The sequence below is a fragment of the Rattus norvegicus genome, chromosome 15 (genome assembly GCF_036323735.1).
Source record: "Rattus norvegicus strain BN/NHsdMcwi chromosome 15, GRCr8, whole genome shotgun sequence".
Taxonomy (NCBI): Eukaryota; Metazoa; Chordata; class Mammalia; order Rodentia; family Muridae; genus Rattus; species Rattus norvegicus.
Genome location: NC_086033.1, coordinates 73,395,172 through 73,417,088, shown reverse-complemented (window position 1 = coordinate 73,417,088; position 21,917 = coordinate 73,395,172).

Below are 21,917 nucleotides of genomic sequence, written 5' to 3'. Positions count from 1 at the left end.
ATTCAGCCCAAAATGAATGTGTCCATCAAATCCCTACCATAAGAACTGAAGGAATCTCACAAAAGAAGTAGAAGGATGGTAAGAGACACGACAGATGGAGCATAAAGAAAGAAAAACCTTGTCTTAGCTAAGGGTTTACTGCCGTGAACAGACATGATGACCACGGCAGCTCTTGTGCGGACAACATTTAATTTGGCTTGACTTGTAGGTTCAGGGATTTAATCCATTATTATCATGGTGGTAGAATGGCAGCATCCAGGCAGGCTTGGTGCAGGAGGAGCTGAGTGTTCTACATTATCATCTGAAGGTCTCTAGGAGAAAACTAGCTCCCAGGTAGCTAGAATGAGTGTTGTAAAGACCATACCCACAGTGACACACATCCTCAAACAAAGTCAGACATATTCAAAGAAAGCCATACATCCCAATAGAGTCCAAGCATATCCAAACCACCATAAGCCTTCTAAATCAACATAAGGAAAGTTCACATGAACTCATAGAAACTGGAGTACCTTGCCCAGGGTCTATAGATGTTGTCACCACGTGTTCTGCTCAAATATTATGGATTTCTAGGTATTGGAAAGAGTAGCTCTCTGATCTTTGTTCCTGTACATAGGCTCTTTTCCTTTTGTTGGTTTCTTAAGTCATAAAATATATGACTGAATTATGAAAATGGCTTTTTACATGACAATGGTTACAAAGACACACATATTATATATGCTCATAAATATATAAATAAAACCTTCTGAATTTATTTGGTATATATATTTGAAGACCAATGTATTGGGTAACCAATTAAGGACTCATCCCCTCAGTAAGTGAATTCTCCACATCTATGTAGTCATTAGGTTCCTGCAGGTATTTTTCTAGGCATGGAACCTAGTAAGATTTCTCCTTTCAACATTGCCTATCTTTTGCTGTTATTATTTGAATCTTGTTTACACAGCAACTCCGTTAAAATACAATGAGTAGAACTATGCTGTGCCGGGGGTGCAGGAGTATTACTGGGAAGATGTGACAAGATCAATGCGTGGTACCGGAGCACAGGTAACCAGACACCTGCCAGAAGGTAGATTAGAATAAATGGGTAATTCACGCTATGACTTAGAGAATAACGTATCTACACGGCCAAGGTATTTGTGAATACAGTGTGAGTCTGAGTCTTATTTTTAGGAACATGAGGCCGGGAGGAAGAACTATATCTAACTTCCATACATGGCTGGGAATAATTTTGAGCTTCCCCTTACTCATTTCTTTGAGACAGACACAACCTTACTCTTCTGAATATTAAATGGTAATTTGCCCCTACTTGTGAATTTTGCCCCAGTTTGATTAGACTTTTTAATGTCATCGTATAGACTTATGTTTGTTTCATGTATAACATTGGTTATCATATCTTATCAAATATGTGGATTGCCAATGCTTGCTTTCAGTGCCATGGTTTTCTAAGTTATCTGCTAATCTCTACATGGTATGGAAATTATTGTTTTAATTTAATCTTAGTAGCTTACTTTCACTACTGTTCCTGTGTTTCAAAGATTAAATCTCAAAGGAAAGTGTCATGGCTAGAAAAATCCTTGAGCAAAGAAAACTGTATTTTTCATATTCATTTGATTTTTAGACATTACTATGATGTCTGTATATATCTAGAAACATAAAAAATAAATGTATAATATTACTCCTCTTTAATATCTGTCTTCTCAAAGGAGACTCTAAGATGCAGAAGAGACTGAGGGAAGTGCTAAAAACTCTCTGAGAAGACAAAGGCCAGCCCAGACTGCCAAACTCAGCGAACACTTAAACACTGTAAACGGAGAAAGGAAAAAAAATTCCACGTTAAAGCCAAATTTAAACAACATCTATCTACAATTCCAACTCTCCAGATGGAGCTATAAGGAAAATTGCAATCTAAAGAATTTAACCACAACCAAGAAAACACAACCAAGAAATCCCAGACAGGGAAATCATAGAGGAGAAGATACAGTATAATATTTCCTTTATAAATTATAATCATTTTTTCTCTTTTAATCTAGATGATGACAATTAAAATTACTTAAAGAAGAATCATTGTCTCCCTTTTAAAAATGAATGACATCACCATTTAGCTTATGTTATTTCCCATAGTACTATGCTTCATGTCCAGTGAATTCAAATTTCCTGTAATCGTAGCAAATAGTCTAAGCCCATTATTCCAGCCCCAATAGCTCTAAACTACTGTTTATTATAAAATCAGTCTTCTTTAACTGCTTTTCAATTACATTTTCCCTTAAATGTGCAAAACCTTCTTCTTGCAACGTCAGATCCATTTAGAAATATTAACTTCAAATTTTTGTTTGTTTGCATATTTACTTATTTATTTTAATTAAGACAAGAGCCAATGTACTGAGGATAAACCGGTCTAATCCATGTGCTTCCTCTTACTAAAAGATAGGAATACACAGATAGACTACCTTACTTAGCCTCCCTCAATATGTCTAGGAATGTTGTTGCAGTATATATGATCACACTGTGAAATCCAATTTTTTTTTATTTACTAGAAAAAGGTGTTTCTTGTTGTGATGTGCTCATTCTTTGAAAACTCCATTGATTGCTCTAGTTATAACGCAGTCACCCACTTAGTAATCCTAAAGAATGCAGGTAAAGTTAGTTTTAGAAAAAAGCAATGAAGTCTGAAAGTGATGCCTAATTTAGAGACAGATAAAGTTACGAGTCAGACAAAGATTTAAGAGACTAGGATAGGCCTAATTCTCAGAGGACAGTGAAAAGAGAGGCTAAGAGACGGCGATATTTACTACATTATCCCTGCCAATCCATGAGCATGGGAGCTGTTTCCACCTTCTGAGATCTTCTTCGAGTTCTTTCTTCACAAAATTCAAACTCAATTCTTCATAGTGTTAGAAAGAGTAATTTGCAAATTCATTTGGATGAACAAAAAATCCAGGATATCGAAAACTAAACTCATTAACAAAATAACTTCTGGGGGACTCACCCTCTCTGACATCAAGCAGTATTACAGAGCAATAGTGATAAAAACTTTATGGTATTGGTACAGAGACAAGCAGGTAGATCAATGGAGTAGATTTGAAGACCCACAAATGAACCCACACACCTATGTTCACTTGATCTTTGACAAAGGAGCTAAAAATCATTCAATGAAAAAAAAAAAGACAGCATTTTCAATAAATGGTGCTGGTTTAACTGGGGGTCAGCACGTAGAAGAGTACAAATTAACCTATTCTTATCTCCTTGTACAAAGCTCAAGTCCAAGTTGATCAAAGACCTGTATATAAATCTAGATACACTGAAACTAATAAAAGAGAAAATGTGAAGAGAACATATTGACAGATGGAATCAGTCACCTTTGAGGGGAGCTTGATCAAGAACAGCTGAGTTGGACCAGTCAGACAGACTTCAGAAAGAACTAGAAAGAGTGAGCTTATTCAACAGTAAGTCACAGGAGTTGAAAACATTCTAGGACTATATAAGGCTGTTTAGAGACTAGAAATTTTCAGGACTAGGCCTAGGTTCTCTATAGACGTGCTAAAAGTCTCTTCATCCTAATTCTTTGAAAGTCACAATTTCTACTGCCCTAATTTTGTCAAAGTTATGGTGGTTTTTTTTGTACTGCCATATTAGATAATTAAAATAACACACTGTAATATATTTAAAAATTAATCATGGTTGAAATGTGATTTTTGATTTATAACAGCTTTTATAATAAACATATGATACTTTATTTATTTGCAACTAAAGATAGTACAGTGTGTGAAATAATATGCAGGAAAAAAGAACATTCTTGTTTTTCCGCTGAATGAAGGAAAAAATGAATATGTAAAGAATAATCACTTGTTCAAATTTTTAACTATTGGGGTTGGGGATTTAGCTCAGTGGTAGAGCGCTTGCCTAGGAAGTGCAAGGCCCTGGGTTCGGTCCCCAGCTCCGAAAAAAAAAGGACCAAATTTTTAACTATTTACGAATGTATGTCAGCATTCAGATAGCATTAATATAGTATTTAAACTGTAGTGCATGGTATAGATGATATCCAAATGCTATTTTGTGTAATCCTATCCTAATTCTATAAGTAAATAGGACCTGGGGAGAAGACTCATGAATAGTGTTTGCTCTGCATGCATGAAGAGCTAACCAAATCCCTAACAGCCACATAAATGAGAGATCAATGATACTCACTTTAATTCCAGCCTTGGGGAAGCAGAGGCATGATGATTCATGGAGCACACAGTGGGTTTTGGCACACACGTGTACAAATGTGCACATCTTACCATAAATACACATATACAGTCACATAGAAATATAAAAGGCCTTACAACTTACAAATTTCTTTATTTGGAATTAAAATACACATTTTATTAACAAGGTACTTTCAGACTCTCCCTTTGTTATCATCATGATGGGCATATAGAATTTCTCTACCCACACTGCATTTTTCATTTCCACTAGACAACTAGAGTTTTCATTCTAATTTTGAGATTATAATATAGTTGCATCATGTCTCCCTTCCTTCCTCTCCCTCCAAACTTTTTCTGCATTCTTGCTTGTTCTATTTCAAATCATGTCCTCCTTTTTTCATTAGTTGTTGTTAAATGGCATATATATTTTATCTCCCCTTTTCATAAAATACTCACAGTGTCACTGAGAAAGGGTGGCATATGTGCCTCTATACCAGAGGATCGTGTTTATCGTTGTTAAGATATGACATATTTTAATGACATCATTATGCTGGCTTTGCATAGGAGACGAACGAGTATAGTCTTTTATTCCCATGTTATCTTCTAAAGTTGGTAAATATTTGAATGTATTAGATATTGTTACTTGATTTTTTGATATTGCTGGATCAATTTTGATAGCAGTTATAGTGACCTAGAAAGCTAAAGGCAATATCTCACAGCTATACAACTAATGAGAAAAATACTAAGGTTTATACACAATCAGATTCGCCTGACTATACATCTGACAAGATCGTTCCAGTTCCTACACAGAGAGATGGTGTACCACATTTAACTAGGTATAGGACTATGACATTCCTGAATAAATGTCTCCCCTACCTGTCTGCAATGATTCATTCATTGTTTTACTTTTAATAAGGACTTCTTTTGTAAAGGGTTTCTTTATATGCTTATAACAACATTGAAAAAGAATTTCAGCTAATTATTAGTAGTCTGGAGTTCTATATTTAATTAAATGTCTAGTTTCATTTAATTCTTAATTATATTTAGAATTTGAAAATCTTGGCCAAAAGCATAAAGTAAAAGAACAGAAACTATTATAAATACTAGATGTTTTAATTACTTTCCTAATTGCAATGTCAAGAAAAAACTTCAGGAAGGTGTGGTTTATTGTGGGTTAGAGAGAGAACACAGTTCACGGCTTCAGAAAAGGCATGTTAGCTGTAGCTTAAGGTATCTTGCTCTATGTCATTAGTTGGCAGGAAGGGATAGATTAATTGCTGTTTCTTATATTCTTTTTTGTGTGTGTTTAATCAATCCAGTAAAATGGTCTGTGCTCAGATTTCAGATTCCTTTAATTGCAATTAGCTAATTCTAAACCCTCCCACCAATGCTTAAATGTTTGGTTTTTTTAAACAATTTTTGATCCCATAAATTCTACGGTTATTATTGGCTTTCATTCTCTTTATTCAAAAATTAGTTTGACTTTTAGTTTTATACACTAAGAAAAATAAAGTAACAATGTGAATTCCAGGTCCAAAAGCATACTAGGAAGATTTGATATATGAAATATTCTTATTTGGTTTCTTTTGATGCGAAGAATGTAAAACTTCAACTATATTAATAATGTTATCAGAAAATTTTAACATGGCTTTACAAAATGAATATAAATATTTAAGCAATCCAGAAAGAAGTACATTAAGAACTCTTAATTACCCACTTCCAATGGAAAAAAAAATGGAAAACATCAGCATCAGTGTTAGGAAAGATCAAGGTCTAATGTTCTCTTTGGCAAGTTGTATATAGTGGAGGAAGCTAAAAGCACCAAAGAAAGAGACAAACATCTGCATCTGCTTAGGGCAGAAAAGAAGAAGAAGAAGAAGAAGAAGAAGAAGAAGAAGAAGAAGAAGAAGAAGAAGAAGAAGAAGAAGAAGAAGAAGAAGGAGGAGGAGGAGGAGGAGGAGGAGGAGGAGGAGGAGGAGGAGGAGGAGGAGGAGGAGGAGGAGGAGGAGGAGGAGGAGGAGGAGGAGGAGGAGGAGAAGGAGAAGGAGAAGGAGAAGGAGAAGAAGAAGAAGAAGAAGAAGAAGAAGAAGAAGAAGAAGAAGAAGAAGAAGAAGAAGAAGAAGAAGAAGAAGAAGAAGAAGAAGAAGAGAAGGAGAAGAGAGGAGGAGGAGGGGAGGAGGAGGAGCAGGAAGAGAAGGGAGAGGGGGAAGAAGATGACACAGTAACAGCAGCAGCAGCAAAGGTTATCGCTCTGGTTTCATTGTCACTGCATCCTATTAAGTGTAATCAATGGCACTCATTAGACTCAGTAATCTGAAAAACACAAATTCTAAGACTCTGTAACAGAGAGCTTCGCTAGCAAAGATGAGGATGTGAGTACAATGGAGCTTCAGTAAATGAAATACAGCAAAGTGTAGGGACACATAAAAAAAAAACAGAGATCAGAAAACGCATCTTAAAGCCTTTTTTTTGAGGATATTAAGCAAAAGGAAGGCAGAAATGATTCCAGAATTTACAAAAATCAAAAGGAGACAAAAAATGTATAGAAAGGAATAACATGAACTGAAAAATTTTAAAAAGTATTTTCTAAGAGTGTAAATAGGTGTCTGTCTGAATGCCAAATGAACCCTTGCATATTTTGATGTGACTTAGTAAAAACTGCATGTGGTCCAAGTTCGTCTCCTTAAACCAAATAAGCCAGGATAAGAGAGACAAATATTACAAGTTTTCTATAATATAGAGAATTTATTTATAAGTACATAGGAATGAGTTGAAATTGCAAGAGAACTATTTGGAAGGCAGAAGGGGAGGGAGCAAAGAAATTTATGGAGGTGAGAACGATTGGACACATCTGATAAATATGTAATAAACATTGTAACATAACCATAATTTTCCACAATGAATATATACCATTGAGGAATGCACAACTTTGAAAGGTAAAAAAAAACACAACAAATCAACATATTTTAAGAGTATAACGTGGAATAATGATGTGAGGATGAAGTATCAATTACTCTAAGAATTGGAAGTTAGCATGTGGCAATTTGGTAAAAAAGAACTACCAAAAATAATATTTGACTCCAAGTTCAGGAAAGGGGTAAAGAATGAATAATGAGGAGCTAAGCTCAGCAATGCTTCTAGAAAGTAGAGAAACCAAGAGTCGAGAGAAGCATTGACTATGAATGAACTTTAGAGTGGTATGTAAATCACTATAGATGATTCTCACATGAACACTGAAAATTATAATGTGTCTTGAACAGGTTTTCTTCTTCCTCTAGCAGACTTAGAACTCGCTCATGCTTGGCTCTTTGTCACTTAAGTTATGCAAGAACGCACACCCAGTTTGAAATGTAACTGTCATCTGGTCTAATTTAAAAGCTCTTCCTAAATTTCTCTGGCCACATTTACGTAAAAGGCAAGTCCTTGCAGAGAGATGTAAGAAAATGTCCCAATATCTCTTGAATAGTACTACTGAGTTTAAAATTGAGTTTGGAGCATTGTAGGGTTCTAGAGTTTGAAATTGGTAGAGAATCATCACATAAAATATCCTATAAAATCTATGCTTTAATCTCCATTGCATTTATTAATCCAATCTAATTATTAGATCCCATGTAGATTATATAAGCAAAATTTCATTCTGGCAAATATTTCTTTTTAAAGAAAACAGTGGCGTAAGTTGTAATTATACCATTTTATTTAAAATATAAAAGCCAGTTAAAATGTAGGTCGTTGTTATACTTTACCTGTGTGTAAAAGACTACTTTTGAGCCCCATAACACTTTTTAAAAAATTCAAAAAGAATTCATATAAGTAGAAGACATTTAAACATTAAAAACCTGTTTATTTCCATCAAAACTAATTCGAAAAATACATATTAAATACATCAATAGATTTTTTTGGAATTGATCTCTATGGCCTAAAAATAAGAATAGCACTACAAAATATAAAATTTAATTCTAAATATATAACCCAATGGAATAACATTTTAATTTGAAAGAATTTTACTCATCAACACTGATATGTTGATACCAGAATTTTCACAACAAATGAGATAGATATAAGTTAAACATTTGTTGGTTCCTGATTGAATGAAAGAAACATAGGCTATAGACTTACAGGCCATCTTTGAGTTACAAAAATATGACATTTTTTGTTTGTTTACACTTTACTTATTGCACAATGCTACCCAAGTAATAGTAATTCCATGGAATCCAAACTTAAAAATGTGGACTTGATTCTTTTCTCAGTCTAGTAGCATGTGCTGCCATTGTTTCCTGTGTCTCTGCACAACGACACTCCGCTCCACTTCCCGACTATTCAGATGATCACTGAGTAAGCTACTGTAAATCTGTAGGGTGAGAGGTCATTAAGTTAAGGTCTGATCTAGATTAAATCAGAAAAATTGCAAATCTCTCTTGCTTATGGAATTTTGCTTTGAGTTCATTAGGGCATAATCAGGCACATTAAAGAATTTTTATTCGTTTGCCCAAGGTTATTGTGTGGTATGTTTTGTCATGTGGCTACTTGAGCCTATAGTAAGAGAGCTGTAAGATAGGTGGTTTCTGTATGAGATTGACTTGGCAGCAACCCCTGCCTTGGAAACTAGATGGGTAGAGAGTTTACTGCCAGGCTCTCAGAGTAGAAATCAGCAGCGTGAGAAGGAATGGGGCTTAGCAGGTGAGATGCTTTGCTGACTGAGATGAAAATATCCCGCAGATGTGGTCCTATGGTGTCAGAAATAACATGAGCTTAACGAAAACATTTTTTAATTTTTCCCCAACAGGTCTCAGTACTGGAATTATTTGAACAATTGCATTTAAAGACTGATATATGTTACACCATCTTGAGTTTTCAAAATGGTATATATCAATTTGCACTGTATCTCTTTTAAATTAGGATAGCATAACTGTTACCGGCTTGCATCATGAATGTAAATTGGTTCTTCACATTCTTTTACTTTCTATTTTCAAAAATTCTACTTATTAGCCGATAAGGAATCAGAGTCTCTGGAGACTCTGACTTCTATTGGTGGTAAAAAGAAGTTAAAAAGAACAGAAAATATGTAACTATATGCATTTTAAAATGTTAAATGAATAAATAAATACAATTTTTGTGTTGTTATCAAATGCACTAAAAGATAAAGTTACTGCAACATTGTATCACTTGTTCTTAGTAAACATCTTCCAAGAAAGAGAATATGAATATTATATGAATATTTTCCTTCTTTCAAACACTTTAAAATTCTATTTTAATGTTTAATAATGTATCTAAAATATTACAATAGATATATGTCATTCTGTGTTTGTCCTTCTTCACATTCTTTTTGTTCAAATTACTTTGGGTGTCTTCTTGAGATGCTCCGAATTGCACTTCATAATTTCTTTTTCGTTTATTCCTTTGAATGCAAATGAAACATCTGGCTTTGTATTTTCCTGGGGTTGTATTGTTTCTCACTACCAGCTAATTATTAATTATGGTGCAGTAAATGCGTAAATTCACCGTGTAGAAATTATTTAATTGTCAGGGCAATTATTCATTCCCATTTTTTTTGCCAGTGGAAATGTTCTCTCTAGTGTTACTCTGTATATACCTACAGAGTATATGGCATTTGGTGACTGATCAATGGATATTTGTAAGAAATGCATGGAACTGAAATAAATTTTTCGCATTTTAAGTCATGGAGAGTTCTAATTATTTATAATTATGTGATAGTTTAAAATGTATTTTCTGTTATGTCTATTTGGCATTCTTCATGGGTATAAGAATATTTAACTGTAAAATACGTTAAAATATTTGAAATATTTCCTACTATATAATCAATAATTAGATTTATTTCCATGTTAACCATGAGTATTGATGGTTCATTAGATGAAGTCACTGCCTCAAACAGTTAATTCTGTAGTTCCAAACAAACTTTACGAACGTCCTAGTTTAGATTGCAATTTAGCACAATGCTTTCACTCACAGATAATTATTTTAACTTGTGAAAACCTTGCAAGAAGATTTCACAAAACACTAATTACACTTTAAAATTGTATAAGAAAGAATAATGTTTAACTTAGTTATTAGTAAATGTTTATGCTTTACCATTGTAGATGTGGCTAATGTTTTTATGAGTTTACTTTTATTCTTCCTTTTATTATTCTTATACCTAAATGAAAAAAAGTAGTAATAAAAATAAAACTGTGCAAGGCAGGAGAGCACCGGAGCTTTTCCTGTTTACTCACTTGTATCTCCCTGAGAAGTCAATCAATCTGTCATTTAGACTTAAATACTAGCTTCCTATTATGGAAAATGATGTAAGGCTCAGTAAGCAACTGCTAATATTTTCTCTCAGGTTGAGCCTGCAGCGTCAAGTGATAAAAGTAATTATAAACTCAGTAAACTTGATATACTGTTCAAATCATTGAGAGGGTAAATATAGCAGCCCACGATGTCATTTTCACAGTTACATTTCACACCAGAACCACACACAGAGAAAAAATTTCCCCATAACTTGTAGCTTCATGGCACCCTCTAAGTACTTATGGTTTTACTAATATTTCTTAAGAAATGAAATATTTGGAAGACATTGTAATTTTTAAAAAAGAGACTGTGAAACATGAAAATAGAATACTGTACTTTGTTATTTTTAGTTGTTTAGATGAGAAATTGAAATTTATATTCAATCATTTATCTTAGTATACATGGTAATTACAGAAAAATTATGTAATTTATTTTTTTTACAAATAAATGAAAGGTTAAGTCTTTGATCCCTACCAAATATCTACCATTTACATTTTTAATATGCTTTTCATCTTGTAACTCTAACTCATGATTTTGCATATACTTCAGGACTCTGTGTAGATGGTATGTCCTTAAATAAAGATGCTGAAGTAAATTCAATCTCTTTTTTTCCTAAGGAGAAATTAAATTTACTATATTTGATAGCAGAGAAATCAGCATGCTTTTAGAAACAATTACTATTCATTTGGGTGTTTAACATGTTCTATGTGCTATATACATTTTATATGTGTTAGCTAATTATAACAGTAAATCTGCAAGTTAAGCAAGTTAATTCGTGTTCTGAGTTGAAAAGATTGTGAGGATTCTTTGGCTTCTAAATATCCTAATTATGTATCTCATCCATTACACGGGAGAGGGATATCTTTTCCAAGTTTCAGGGTGGATGTCTTATACATGCCACACAAGTACTTCATGTATTTAACTATTTTTTGTGATTATAATTACAATATTCCTTAATTCTATTTTCTTTCTCCAATTTGTCCCATATACTCCTCTTTGCTTTCTTTTAAGTTCATTGAATCCTTTTTTTTTACTAATAGATATTATATGTATGCACACACACACACACACACATACACACACACACACAAACTTAAATATAGCTTCTGTACTCTATATAATGCTACTTGTAAGTATGCTTTCAAGACTGACTAATTTGGTATGGGAAACACAACTGGTGGGTCTCTTCTGCTAAAGGTTGTTTCTCCCACTCTCAGCATTTCTTAGTTACCTATATATAACTCTTGGTGTAGACTCAATGTCTCCTAATCTCCCACATAATGCTCAATGAATACTGTCTTCACCAGGGAAGAACACCCTTCGTCTACTTGCTCTGACTCTTGAACAATCTGTAGAATTAAACTAAGACCATGTAACAATTTAACAAATTTTCTTTTTTCTTTTTCTTTCTTTGTTTCTCTTCTTTTCTTTTTTCTTTTCTTTTTTTTGGGGGGGGCAGTTAGGGGTCAGTTTATGGGACTCTCCAAGGTTCAAAATATTTTATCAATTTTCCAGTTTAAAAATTATCTTGGTTATTTTTCTGGTTGCTGTGGATAAAACACTACAACAAATACAAATAAGAAAAAAATGGTTCACTGTGGTTCTTATGTCAGTGTATAGTTATAGTGGTAAATAATTGCAAACTATGCGGGTCAACCAGGCACCAAAGAGTCGTTTGTCCTCGCTATCCCCAGCATAGCCGGACCACATGGATTCTGTGGGATATTTTCATCTCAGTCTGCTAGACTCTGAAGACTCTCTGGCCCAGAGTTCTCAAAATGTCTTCAGCCAACAACTCACTAAGTTCTCAATTTCCATCCCACGTTACTGCCAGCTACTCTCTGGGCCCTGCTGTCTCTCTGCCTCCACTACCAGCCCCGTCAGCAGCCATCTTTCTCATGACTGTGCTGTGGACTCTGCTCACATTCCCAGTATCCGCCCTCTGTTGGTATAGTCACGATTCTCAGTAACAACAATGGTCATTCTGTAATTTGTAAAGTATAAGATACATTTAACACGCAGTCCACTATTTTTGTCAAGTAAATAAATTATTGTCTGATTTATTTTAACTTAAGAGAGGCTAAAAGTCTTTATATTATGTCTTGGCTACCTTGTATATTATCTGAAAACTATCTAATGAAATATATATTTTCAATGTTAAGTAGCCTGGGTGGGCTATGATATTATACCCTGTCAGAAAACTGAGAAGGACCAATACTATCTGAAAATATAGGAGCCTGACATGGCTTCCAGAACTGAGACAAGTTGTAGAGACAACTGCCTGCCTATACATTCTCTTGTTAGCAACATTTAAGAGCATCAGTCTTCAGCCTTCTGGCCCAGGATCATCTGACAGATCTTTGTGATAGAGAGTTTTGAAGGACTGATTATTGTGACTTGGCACATATTATCGGTTGACTATTTTGGATAGTGTGTCTTTTTCTGGACAGTATTTTGTCTGTAGATGAAATGGGCATTTTCTGTCTAGTAACTACCTAGCCACAATGTACTACCTCACCTGGAGATAGAGATGCTCAATTTCTTCTTTGAATTCACAAAAGGGGAGCTGCTATGAGCAGATATGTCTCAACAACAAAAGAATAAATAACATTAAATGTCACATTTTGTGGATTTCTGACTTTTTTGAAAATCATCTATCTATGTGAAGTAATCTGGAATGTTGTCCATTAACTATTCTTAGCTATTTCTAATAAAATTATCTTGAAAAATAAAATACACCCTATGAGTAAAGTCAGAGCCGTAAATTTTATAGTCATCATGCTGGGTGAGGAAATCTAACTGGCAAAACCAGGAAGTAACTGTCCACATCCCATCTACAAGCATGGAGTCGGTAATGGTAAATATGGTGTTATTCTTCAGTTCCCTTTGGCCTAGTCATTCATTCTAGCATTCCACACAGCAACTGTCACCACCTACAGTGTGAGCATTCTCATGTGCATTAACAAGATCATGGAAATACTCCAAAGTCCTGCCTAAAGGCTGGTGTCCCTGTTGACTCTATGTTGTGTCATATTGAGAATTAACATTTCCTGTCACATAAAACGGTTAATCAACTGGGCAGAAGTTACAGCCACCTAGTGGACAGCATATTGGGTAGGTCTTTGAGAGTGTTTTCAGGAGAACTTACCTGACAATGGAAGACTTCCCCTACATATGAGTAGTATCATCCCAGAGGGTATGTTGCTAAACTAAAGAGAAAAATTTGAGCAGGGCATTAACATTTATGTAACACTATTAATTTTCCTGTCACTGTTCCTGTACCACCATGATGAACTGGATCAAGTGAGTGGATAAGGAGAAAATGAAATCCAAAATATCTTCCTCAGAAACAGTTTATATCATTGACAAAATTAATGAAAATAGACCCAAGGAGAAAGTCGACTTCTTGTCCTAAGGAAGTTGATCTTGCAGCTCATTTGGCTTTTGAAATTTGTTTGAATGAAATGCCTGATAGTTTTGCAGTGAGTCTCAAAATGTCCTAGGTTTGTACATTCAAACCCTGCAGGCCATTCTCATTCTCATTGTACTGAGTGTCCAGCAATGTTGAAGAAAATTAGACAGGAAGAGATTGCCTGCACCATTCGATTTAAAAGAGAAACACTGTGGATGTTGGGGATCTGGGCTGCAATCCACAGTTAGATATTTGCAAATAATACTATTAAATTCTTCCCTGGTACTGGAATTTTTATTGAGTTTGAATGCAAAAGTTGGGAACTAGTTGTTTGAAACTCCAAATTTCAAGACAACATGAAATCCAGTTTGGTTTACAATTTCTATAAGACACTTTTAGTCAGCTATCTAGTAAGATTTAAGAGAATGATCTTTAAAATATACACCTTGTCAAGGAAGGGAGAGTGAGAGTGTTAAAAATAAGACAAGACCAGAGAAAGCAATTGTAATTGTTAAGGATATGGGTGAAATTGGAGAGAAACCACACATATTACATTGCTATGATAGAAATGGTACCAAGAAGGTAATGAAAAACTGGAAGGCTCTATGTTGTGAAAATGAAATGAAAATTCATTTTTTTTTATTTTTTCAAGCTTTTAAAATGTTTTATTAGCACATTTTAATTATATACAATAATGTTTTTCACTATAACATTTTCATATGGGTGCAAAAATTATCTTTTCTCTTCTGCTCCAATCCCATTAAACCTATTCCTCTTTCCAACTTGCTTCCGTCTATTTTGGTCTCTCTCTCTCTCTCTCTCTCTCTCTCTCTCTCTCTCTCTCTCTCTCTCTCTGTGTGTGTGTGTGTGTGTGTGTGTGTGTGTGTGTGTGTGTGTGTGTGTGTTTGTGTTATGTGGGACAGAGGAGGGGATATGGAGGCAAAGTTTAGATCAGAGACTGAAGGAACGGCCATTCAGAGCCTGCCCCACATGTGGCCCATATATATACAGCCCCCCCAAACTAGAAAAGATTGAAGAAGCTAAGAAGTATAGCTGACAGGAACCGGATATAGATCTCTCCTGAGAGACACAACCGGAGCATGTCAAAAGCAGAGGTGAATGCTAGCAGTAAAACACTGAACTGAGAACGGGACTACCGTTGGAGGAATTAGAGAAAGGATTGAAAAAGCTGAGGGGGCTTGCGACCACATAAGAACAATGCCAACCAACCAGAGCTTCCAGGTACTAAACCACTACCCAAAGACTATACATGGACTGACCCATGGCTCCAACTGCATATGTAGCAGAGAATGGCCTTGTTGGGCACCAGTGTAAGGGGACGCCCTTGGTCCAGCCAAGGTTGGACCCCCAAAGCAGGGGAATGTTGGGGGGAAGTAAGGGGGAGTGGATGGGGAAACACCCTTATTTGGGATGGGGAGGGGATAGGGGGCTTATGAATAGGAAACTGGGAAAAGGAATAACATTTGAAATGTAAATAAATATATCCAATAAAAAAAACTGAAAAAAAAAGAAAATTCATTTTAAAGGAGTGATCTTGAACTGAGAAGGCAAATGAGGTGAATCATATAAACAGCTGAAAGGCATATAGTCTAATATCTCTGTGGTCCTAGAAGGACAGATTATAACTCAAATGGACAACAGTACTTAGATTGTGCAAAGTATAAGAATGGTAAAATAATGTCAGATTCCATAAGATTTCAGGAAGCTATATAATTCAGGATGTGGGTGGCAACGTTTGTCTTTAAAATGTCACCAGAATATACCAAAAGTAATCTGGGAATGAAAGTGAGCACCTCAAGTATTTGCAAATATATATATATATATATATATATATATATATATATATATATATATGAAATTTCAAAAAAAAACCTAGTACACACACACACACACACACACACACGCACACACATTTGAGGTGGAATGAAACAAATTCTGAACTCAGCTGTCTGATTCAATTCAACTGCCTCTTCAAGTTGACTGGTTCAATCTGGTTTCTATCAGCATTTCTCTGAATTGTGCAGCTTGTCCTCAAACTAACTCTGGCAATTTGTTCTAATCTCCTAATTCCTTCTTATTCTCTAGCTTCAGCTGATTCTAGGGGTTCAGGAATAGGCACACATGGACCGATTGCAAATTTGATGAAAACATATTGAATGCTTAATTCAGACTGCTGGTGAGGGTCAAAAAGAAAAACTTGGAAGCCAGACTGTGATGCTTGTATGTTCCTAGGGAAGAATTGTTATAGGGAAACCAAGTTCCGAAGGCAAGTGTGGAGCAGTGTTACATTTTGGCTAACTAGGCAAATTATTATCAGCCGACCTTTAAGCTGATTGGTTCTAGGTGAGGTAAGTGAGGTGGTGGTTGGTGGTTTCCAGAGTATTGAGTTAACAGTGCATCAGTATATCAATTATAGCATTATGAACTTTTAGGATAGCTTTTTAGTGTCAGCTACAAATAATTAAACATGGCTGGGGTTAAGTTAAAATGAGCAGGCCTTAACATTCTTCCCTTTAAGTTGTTACTGAAAGCCAAATTTGACTTAAATTTTCCTCTGAGCCCTTGGTGGGTGAGTGGTTCTTTTGACTTAGCATTTCAGCCTGTGAAGTGAGGCAACGAATGGCATATTCTCTTCTATAAACTACTTTCAGCTGACAGTAGGATGGGGCCTAGGAAGGCTGAACGGCTTGTTAAAGGCTGCGCAATGAAGTATTTATTAAGAGCATCTCATTCGCTAATCCAACTGAAAGATTGGGAGCATCCACATTGGCTGCACTGGTTTACATCAGCTCTCAGCAAGTCAGAGCTTAGCAGCCAGCAGTCACTGGTAATAACCAGGCGAAAATCTGTCGGGACAAATAGAGACCAGGGAGAGAAGTCAGAGTTTTCTAGTAATTAATGAAGGTAAGACATCTCAAGACCAAGTTAAAATCCCTTTTGCATGAAAGGAGGATGTACTTATCTGGAGTCCATTTGATCTGTGGCAGGCATATAGAAGCCTTTGTTTTTCATTTACTGTAGCTTGTATTAATTTTAGTTTATAATATATATATATATACATATATATATATATGTATATATATATATTTGAAAAAGTAGTTAACTGCTGTCTGAGTTTCATCCATATTAGGTTTGAGCCTCAATAATCACCATTTTGACCTGAAGCTCTTCTCATATCAAAATAAAAATTTTAATTGATAAAAATATTCCTTAAAGACTTGGGAAATTTTCTGACCATTATATGATATATATATATTAGAGAGCATAATAGTTTCCCACGTGATTTAGTTTATGCTGAAGGCAGTGTCAGGACAGAAACGGGTTAATAGGTCTTAAAAATTGGCTAGGACTTTGTCTGAGGGAACTATTATGGTAAGGTCATAAACTGTAGCTTATTTGGTAGAATTTAGCTTTAAGAAGGGAGGGGGAACAATGCCTTGAGCTGAAAGGAGGGGTCTTGTCAGAGCACAGGCAAACTGAAAGGAAAAAGAGTGTGGTTTCAAGAGCCAATATTTTTAACCCCTTTAATGTTTTAGCTCTTTAATATAGGTTCTTGTTTGTTTGTTTGTTTGTTTGTTTGTTTGTTTGTTATATTTTGTGGTAAAATCATAAGTATCATAAAATAAACTTGTGATTTGTAGGCAATAAATGGCTACTCTTCTGAGAAAGGTCTTTTAAACAAAAAATGGTTCTGACCCACTTGTTGAGAAACTGAAGTTGTTTGTCAAACTGCCCAAGGTCATTGTCTGATAAGATAGGAATTCTTTAGTCTCTGGTACTTAACTGTCACCGTAATTTTAAGCTTTGTTCTTTCAATTAAAAAAATTCTTAATTTTCGATCCTGGTCTCAGTACCATAATTTACACAGCAATATACTGGATGTAATGAAGAGCAAAAGAAAAACACGAAGCTACAATAGATTTTTAAAAATAAACACTTAGGAATGCATGTCAAATTGACATAATAGAAACAGACCTGATAAATAGTTCTCTGCACCCAAATCCCATGGGAGGGAGACTAAACCTTCAGAGAGGCAGACACGCTTGGGAAACCAGAAGAGACTGCACTCTGCACACACATCTCTAACACCAGAGGAAAACACCAAATGCCATCTGGAACCCTGGTGCACTGAAGCTCCCAGAAACGGCGGCGCAGATCTTCCTGGTTGCTGCCGCCACAGAGAGCTCTTGGGCAGCACCCCGCGAGCAAACTTGGGCCTCGGAACCACAGGTAAGACCAACTTTTCTGCTGCAAGAGACCTGCCTGGTGAACTCAAGACACAGGCCCACAACAGCTGAAGACCTGTAGAGAGGAAAAACTACACGCCCGAAAACAGAACACTCTGTCCCCATAACAGGCTGAAAGAAAACAGGAAAACAGGTCTACAGCACTCCTGACATACAGGCTTATAGGGCAGTCTAGCCACTGTCAGAAATAGCAGAACAAAGTAACACTAGAGATAATCTGATGGCGAGAGGCAAGCGCAGGAACCCAAGCAACAGAAACCAAGACTACATGCCATCATCGGAGCCCAATTCTCCCATCAAAACAAACATGGAATATCCAAACACACCAGAAAAGCAAGATCTAGTTTCAAAATCATATTTGATCATGATGCTGGAGGACTTCAAGAAAGACGTGAAGAACTCCCTTAGAGAACAAGTAGAAGCCTACAGAGAGGAATCGCAAAAATGCCTGAAAGAATTCCAGGAAAACATAAATAAACAAGTAGAAGCCCATAGAGAGGAGACACAAAAATCCCTGAAAGAATTCCAGGAAAACATAAATAAACAAGTAGAAGCCCATAGAGAGGAGACACAAATATCCCTGAAAGAATTCCAGGAAAACACAATCAAACAGTTGAAGGAATTAAAAATGGAAATAGAAGCAGTCAAGAAAGAACACATGGAAACAACCCTGGATATAGAAAACCAAGAGACAAGGAGCTGTAGATACAAGCTTCACCAACAGAATACAAGAGATGGAAGAGAGAATCTCAGGAGCAGAAGATTCCATAGAAATCATTGATTCAACTGTCAAAGATAATGTAAAGCGGAAAAAGCTACTGGTCCAAAAAATACAGGAAATCCAGGACTCAATGAGAAGATCAAACCTAAGGATAATAGGTATAGAAGAGAGTGAAGACTCCAAGCTCAAAGGACCAGTAAATATCTTCAACAAAATCATAGAAGAAAACTTCACTAATCTAAAAAAAGAGATACCCATAGGCATAAAAGAAGCCTACAGAACTCCAAATAGATTGGACCAGAAAAAAAACACCTCCTGTCACATTAATAGTCAAAACACCAAAAGCACAAAATAAAGAAAGAATATTAAAAGCAGTAAGAGAAAAAGGTCAAGTAACATATAAAGGCAGACCTATCAGAATCACACCAGACTTTTCGCCAGAGGATGAAGGCCAGAAGATCCTGGACTGATGTCATACAGACGCTAAGAGAACACAAATGCCAGCCCAAGTTACTGTATCCTGCAAAACTCTCAATTAACATAGATGGAGAAACCAAGATATTCCATGACAAAACCAAATTTACAAAATATCTTTCTACAAATCCGGCACTACAAAGGATAATAAATGGTAAAGCCCAACATAAGGAGGCAAGCTATACCCTAGAAGAAGCAAGAAACTAATCGTCTTGGCAACAAAACAAAGAGAAGAAAAGCACACAAACATAACTTCACATCCAAATATGAATATAACAGGGCGCAATAATCACTATTCCTTAATATCTCTCAACATTAATGGCCTCAACTCCCCAATAAAAAGACATAGGTTAACAAACTGGATACGCAAGGAGGACCCTGAATTCTGCTGCCTAAAGGAAACACACCTCAGAGACAAAGACAGACACTACCTCAGAGTGAAAGGCTGGAAAACAACTTTCCAAGCAAATGGTCGGAAGAAGCAAACTGGAGTAGCCATTCTAATATCAGATAAAATCAATTTTCAACTAAAAGTCATCAAAAAAGATAAGGAAGGACACTTCATATTCATCAAAGGAAAAATCCACCAAGATGAACTCTCAATCCTAAATATCTATGCCCCAAATACAAGGGCACCTACATACGTAAAAGAAACCTTACTAAAGCTCAAAACACACATTGCACCTCACAAAATAATAGTGGGAGATTTCAACACCCCACTCTCATCAATGGACAGATCATGGAAACAGAAATTAAACAGAGACGTAGACAGACTAAGAGAAGTCATGAGCCAAATGGACTTAACGGACATTTGTAGAGCATTCTATCCTAAAGCAAAAGGATATAACTTCTTCTCAGCTCCTCATGGTACTTTCTCCAAAATTGACCATATAATTGGTCAAAAAACGGGCCTCAACAGGTACAGAAAGATAGAAATAATCCCATGCGTGCTATCAGACCACCACGGCCAAAAGCTGGTGTTCAATAACAATAACGGAAGAATGTCCACATATACGTGGAAATTGAACAATGCTCTACTCAATGATAACCTGGTCAAGGAAGAAATAAAGAAAGAAATTAAAAACTTTTTAGAATTGAATGAAAATGAAGGTACAACATACCCAAACTTATGGGACACAATGAAAGCTGTGCTAAGAGGAAAACTCATAGCGCTGAGTGCCTGCAGAAAGAAACAGGAAAGAGCATATGTCAGCAGCTTGACAGCACACCTAAAAGCTCTAGAACAAAAAGAAGCAAATACACCCAGGAGGAGTAGAAGGCAGGAAATAATCAATCTCAGAGCTGAAATCAACCAAGTAGAAACAAAAAGGACAATAGAAAAAATCAACAGAACCAAAAGTTGGTTCTTTGAGAAAATCAACAAGATAGATAAACCCTTAGCCAGACTGACGAGAGGACACAGAGAGTGTGTCCAAATTAACAAAATCAGAAATGAAAAGGGAGACATAACTACAGATTCAGAGGAAATTCAAAAAATCATCAGATCTTACTATAAAAGCCTATATTCAGCAAAACTTGAAAATCTACAGGAAATGGACAATTTCCTAGACAGATACCAGGTACCAAAGTTAAATCAGGAACAGATAAACCAGTTAAACAACCCCATAACTCCTAAGGAAATAGAAGCAGTCATTAAAGGTCTCCCAACCAAAAAGAGCCCAGGTCCAGACGGGTTTAGTGCAGAATTCTATCAAACCTTCAGAGAAGACCTCATACCAATATTATCCAAACTATTCCACAAAATTGAAACAGATGGATCCCTACCGAATTCCTTCTATGAAGCCACAATTTCTCTTATACCTAAACCACACAAAGACCCAACAAAGAAAGAGAACTTCAGACCAATTTCCCTTATGAATATCGATGCAAAAATACTCAATAAAATTCTGGCAAACCGAATCCAAGAGCACATCAAAACAATCATCCACCATGATCAAGTAGGCTTCATCCCAGGCATGCAGGGATGGTGTAATATGTGGAAAACCATCAACGAGATCCATTATATAAACAAACTGAAAGAACAAAACCACATGATCATTTCATTAGATGCTGAGAAAGCATTTCACCAAATTCAACACCCCTTCATGATAAAAGTCCTGGAAAGAATAGGAATTCAAGGCCCATACCAAAACATAGTAAAAGCCATATAGAGCAAACCAGTTGCTAACATTAAACTAAACGGAGAGAAACTTGAAGCAATCCCACTAAAACCAGGGACTAGACAAGGCTGCCCACTCTCTCCCTACTTATTCAATATAGTTCTTGAAGTTCTAGCCAGAGCAATCAGACAACAAAAGGAGGTCAAGGGGATACAGATCGGAAAAGAAGAAGTCAAAATATCACTATTTGCAGATGATATAATAATATATTTAAGTGATCCCAAAAGTTCCACCAGAGAACTACTAAAGCTGATAAACAACACCTCAGCAAAGTGGCTGGGTATAAAATTAACTCAAATAAGTCAGTAGCCTTCCACTCCACAAAAGAGAAACAAGCCGAGAAAGAAATTAGGGAAACAACACCCTTCATAATAGACCCAAATAATATAAAGT